Source organism: Triturus cristatus, chromosome 2_2 (assembly GCF_964204655.1).
Source record: "Triturus cristatus chromosome 2_2, aTriCri1.1, whole genome shotgun sequence".
Taxonomy (NCBI): Eukaryota; Metazoa; Chordata; class Amphibia; order Caudata; family Salamandridae; genus Triturus; species Triturus cristatus.
In genome coordinates, this window is record NC_140582.1 from 973,362,698 (window position 1) to 973,368,697 (window position 6,000).

A 6,000-nucleotide genomic window follows, 5' to 3' on the forward strand; every position below is an offset into this window, starting at 1 on the left:
GGGTGTAGTGTGAATGTGTTGTATGATAGTGACATGTATGAAGTATGACTAGAGGAGTGATTGTTGTGGGGACATCTCTCAAATTATTGTAGAGACGTTGCAGTTTGACAAATTGTCTATACTTGTATGTACTGTGATGATACAGTTAAGTAGACACAAAGGAATAATGATCAATTCTGCATAGTTTGTTTTAAGTAATAAGAAAAGAATCCGATGTATATCTGAGAAAAATGTATATAAACAAGTAAAAATGAAAAACAATTTATAAAAATAAATTTTTTAACAGATGAAATGTATACGTACAATTGGTGGTCTTTTCTCTATGTGAACCCACAATAAGTTAACTGTAAAGCAAAAGCAATATAGGTCTAGAGGGATTTTCACCAGTTAGTCCCCCAAGGATCCTCCATCAACCCCACCCTATTCAACGTCCACATGGCCCCGCTCGCATCCATCTTCAGATCACATGGATTCAACATGGTATCGTACGCAGACAACACCCAACTCATCCTCTCCCTATCCAACAAACCTAACATCTCCAAACACAACTTTCGAGAAAGAATGGAAGCAGTCGCCAGGTGGATGTACTCATCATGGGCCCACACCCTGATGCCTAGAAAAACACCTGGTGTCCCCCCGCCCCCGGGAACTCTCCCTCCCCCACAGACCATGCATGCAACATCTGAATCATCCTGGACTCCGAACTCAAAATGGACTGCCAAATCAATGCTGTCACCTCTCCTGCTACCACATCCTTCGTCTCCTATGAAAGACCTTCAACTGGATTCCCCTCGAACACAGGAAAACCGTCACATATGCCCTCATCTGCAGCAGACTAGACTACGGCAACGCAGTCTACTCCAGGATCAACAAGATCCTCACCAGCAAACTCCATAATGTCCAGAACGCCGCCGCCAGACTAGTCCTCAACCTACTGCGCCACTGCCAAATCAGCCAACACCTACGGACACTACACTGGCTCCCTGTCGAGAAGAAAATCACCTTCAAGCTTCTCATCGCCGCCCACAAATCCCTCCGCAACAAAGAACCCGCCTACATGAACCACCGCCTCTTGTTCCACGCACCCCAAAGTTCTCTCCGCTCAGCCCAACTCTCCCTTGCGACCGTGCTGTGGTTCAAGAATACCTGGCCAAGGCATGAAACACCCTCCCTCTCCACCTCCGGCAGACACCGACACTCTCCAAGTTCTTGTAGGACCTCAAGACCTGGCTCTTCGATGAATCACAGTGAACATCCAGGAGCTGTGCACCACCACCCTCAGCACCTTGAGACCCTTTCAGGTGAGTAGTTGCGCTGAACACACCCTGATTTATTAATTGATTGAGCTGCTCTTCTTTGGCCTTGGCTCTATTAGAGACCCTCCACCATTTTCAGCTCACATAAATAACTGCCTGCTAGTACACTAAAGAAGTGCTTTCTGTAAGAGAATTGGAAGGTATGTAAATGGTGGTAATTGCTCATCAACCTTTGTTATATATTGTTCATTATATAATACTAATATTATAGATGTTTCTCACAAGTGACTCGGGGAGGGTAGGAAAACAGTTTAAAATATTGGGGGTTGATGTCGGGAGATACAATTGCATATATCCGACCAATGTTTGAGGTGACTCTATGTCAAGTTTTCAATGTAACCGTATCCTTAACAGATGAAGATGTATTACATGTCTCCTTAAGTGTATTATTTGCGACTCAAAAGTACTTTCCTTTTTGTTAATACCGTCATGAGTGCATTGTTAACATGGTCGGATAAATCTTTAAAAAAAATATATAAAAATCAAAAAATTGCATGACACAAGCCCCTTAGTAAGATTGATGAAGCCCTACATTGCTGGCTTTGAATGGCTACCTAAATCTGGAGTAAGGCAACGCAGCGCAAATTGCTGCGTCGCTTTACTCTGCACAAGGGAGGTGTTCCATGATCATTGTGGTGGGTGTTCCCTCGCAAATCCCATGTTTTTTGGCACATTCCCAGATTGACAAAACCTGGTAAATCTTGGAATGCACCAAAAAGATACGCCAGGTGAGGTTAAACGAGGAGAAATATCTTTTATTTCTCCTCGTTTTTTCCTCTTTCTATGTGTAGTGCATTATGCAGCGCACATAGAAAGAGAAAAACGACTCTATGGATTATAGTTGTGCAGGTAGGTGCCCCTTCCTGAACAAAAACAATCATGCCAACAACACAGGCACCCTTGCACCATGGTGAAAGAGGGCCTGCATCGGCACTAGGCTGCCAAAACGGCACCAGCGCAGGAAGAAAGAACAGGAATGGGCCGTATCGCTTAAATACGTTGCATTTCTGCCCTTTTCCGTTTACGCAGGGCAGCACAGAAAGGTGACTTACTGCACTGCCCTGGACCACTATTTCCATAAATATGCCCTGTGGTGTTTGCTGTGGGGGCGGGGGTGTTGTTTCACAGTGACGGCAGAAGGTGTGAGGAAGATGAGAGGAGGACAGGGAGTTGATGGGGTGCCAACAATTACGCTGAGGTACATGAAGGGCTGTACAAAGTCTTTAACGGGACCTGATTGAGACAAAGTAGGATGAACGAGCTGCCGAGCTGCTGTTTGCATGACATTAAGTCAGGCAGCTCGCAGCGGCACCCCTCGGAATACTGATGCCCAGCTCATCCATGCCTAGGGCCGGCTCTGCTCGTAATGAGGGACCAATTGGTGGTGTACACATAATAAATGTACCCAGTGAGTCAGTTACATGTGCCTATGCATACCTTGCATGCTTTGTAATTCCACAACCAGTTACATTTGCACGTTTACAAGTTGCATTATAATGAAAGATACATGTGTAAATGTCTGCACTTCATAACATGTCTATTTTTCACACAGACATCAGTTACACAAAAATGTTACTTACTCAGCAGCATCCTGCTTTATGTGACTGCCCATAATCCTGCGCATGTTTGGATGGTCAACAACTAGACCGCAGTGAGAACAACCCTATGGAGGACATGGCACCAGTGAGGCAGAATAGACCATACAAGACGATGACAGAACCAGTGTGGCCTCCTGCTACCCCTGGCTAAGTTTTGCCTAGTGTGTAGTGGAATGTTTACTTAAACAGATGACATAGTGGTGCAGGAGTTAGTCTATGGAGCTTCACTCTTGGGGAGTTGGCAGTGAGAAGGTGAACTGGTGTTTGTGAAAAGAACATGATTGTGAATGGTGTGAAGCCAACACTACCTGCACTCACCCTCTTTTCAGTTCCTGTGATTAGTGCCCCTATTTGTAATTGTAATAGTCTTCCATGGCACAGAGATGAGGTACTGTCAGCACATTAATGAGCTGTGACAGGAACTGGTTATAGCATTGCGCATGTCTATGCCCTTCCTTGTGGCGTGTGGCTTCAGCAGAAGTTGGGAAGGAAATGTATGGTTGGGTGAATTCTGCAGTGTGGTTGGATTGTGTATTGTTCTTATAATTGAAGCACACAATGGGAGGCAATGACATTACTGGTCACACATGTGAAGGCCCCTTCAAAATGAAGCCAGGTGGGCACAGTCATATCCCTATCTATCCATCTACGTATGTGCACATCGTTCTATTTATGGAGTCCCACTGACAGCATCTGTAAATGCACATTCTTCACGTTGGCCCTTGAAGGGAGATGTGAACGCTCTATGAGACAAGGGGCAGCCTGGATCTCTACTATCCACTATGTAGGTTTCATCAGGTCCCCTCACCTTCTAATAGAGCAGAAGATTCACATGCTTTTCTATCTGCTGCACCTTCACATGTGCAGAAGCTCAGAGGTGCAGCACACTATTGTTGATGGGGTTGGCTGCACTGGTGTGCATGGGGCTCAACCAATTTGGTTGGGAAGCACTAATATTCATTCTGTCCTTGTACCAGTTATTGTCCTGCAGTATAAATGTACATACTAAAAGCAGACACCATGTAGGACTTTTGAATTGTACAAAATTAGCACTTATCTTTCAGCATTTCCTACCACCTACATATCAAAAACGTTAGTTGACTCGACAAGTCTATAATTTTGTGAAATGCGTCCTGCAATTTGTCTCTCTGCCCACCTGAACATCACAGTAATCACTGGGCATCTCCCAATTCATAATTTTTACAGAGCAGATCACACTGCACGTCTGCTGTTTCTAAGAGTTATAAACAAAGTTGTGTATTCCCATTTCCCAATTTGTGGTAGTCAATGTAGCGGATTCAGAAGGCTAGAAAGCTGAGCATGTCTTGCTAGGTAATGGCGTACCAGGGTTATCATAATGTAAAACAAGCATTGACAATCCATTAGTCTTGCCATTGAGACCTATTGGCAAAACGAATTTAGGCAAAGAGCTTTAAAAGTGGCAGCGGATGATGGGCAGTGGAGGGTAATTGGGCACCAAGCAACAATGACAATGGACAGAGGATGGGAAGAGAAAAGCATCAGAGGGAGCGTGGTGGACTGGCACCCAGACAGAACAGAGGGAGAGTGAGAGGGCACTAAGGGGCAATGGCAGCAAGGCAGATGGGCAACAGCAACATAAGAATTGCAATGGAGGTAGGGTGTGTGGGAAAAATCAACAGCGGCAATGGAGGGAGGTTTGGCGGGCAAATAGCAATTGCGGCAAAGTAAGGAGAGTGGGTGGTTAAAAAACAGCAACAAAAGAGGAATGGTGTTTGGGGAAATAGCAACAATAGCATTGGAGGGAGGGGAGAGTGGGGGTACACTAAGCAACAGCAGCAATGGAGCAAAGGTGTGTGCAGGAAAATAACAACAACAACAGAGGGAGGGTGGGCGGGTAAAAAGCAACAGTAGAAACAGAGGGAGTTGGGGAAAATGAACCAGTAGCAATGGAGGGATAAAAGCAAAACCGGCAATGGCGAGAGGGTGGGCGAGGAAAAGAACAATGGCATTGGAGGTTGGAAAGGAAAAAGCAAGAGCGGCAATGAAGGGAACAGAGAGAAGGTGGGCAGGGAAAAAGCAAGAGCAGCAATGGAGGGAATGGAGGCAGGGTGAACAAATACTAAGCATCAGTGAGAACAGAAGGAGATGGTGAGTAGGAAAAAATAATCAATGGAGGGACAAGAAGAGATATTTATTGAGGTCCTACACACACACTCCTCCCGGGGTACAGTAACAAAACAATTCAATGGGGTAGTTCCTCTAATGGGGCTCATTTGACCCTATACAGTGTGGAATCAGTAGTCTCATCCTCAAGATCTCTAGGGATCAGAGTGATCCGATCATAGAGCCCTCACACACCCAGTAGGGTGTCATGCTTCCTCATAGGGCGCTCCTCGTCATGCCGGTGCTGCAATGTCTGACTGGCAGGGGGCTCTTTATTGGAGATCTTTTGATCGGTAAACACTGTTAGATGCATGCAGCCAGGGGATGCAAAAAATAGGGTGGTGAGGAAAAGTGAGGTTACAAGAGTCTAAGGGAGCCTAAGAAGTTTTAATAGAGTGGTGGTTCCTTGACACTGTGAAAACAAGGGTGCTATCCTGGGGTAACAATCGGCCCTAACAGCTAGTATGTGGAAAATATAGTGGGCTCGCCATGTTTCATGCCCTGTTTGCCTGGAGGGTCAAGTGGCATTTCATCAAGACCCAGAAATAAATCCTACCCTACATGTAATAGTGTAGGAGCCCCTGCTAAGGTCATGGGTGCCCGCTAGAGTAGACAATACTGCACCTGCCTTCATACAGTGGGGTTGATTCCACCCGGAATTCAGGATAGAAGTACCCCTTAGTTCTGGCAGAGGTCAGCGAATAAACTGCGGGAAAAAGTGATCCTCGCAGGAGAGTCTCTCTAGACCTACCCATCTCTATCAGTCTGTAGAGGCCTCAGGGGTACTTCTATCCTGAATTCCACATATAACCAACCCCACTGCATCAATGCAGGGGCAGTATTGTTTACTCTAGTGGCAACATTTCAGAAACTCTGCCTACAGAATGGAGTTCACCGTCCACCCCTGGTTTGTATAGGAATGAGAATTAAAAGTTATAGTA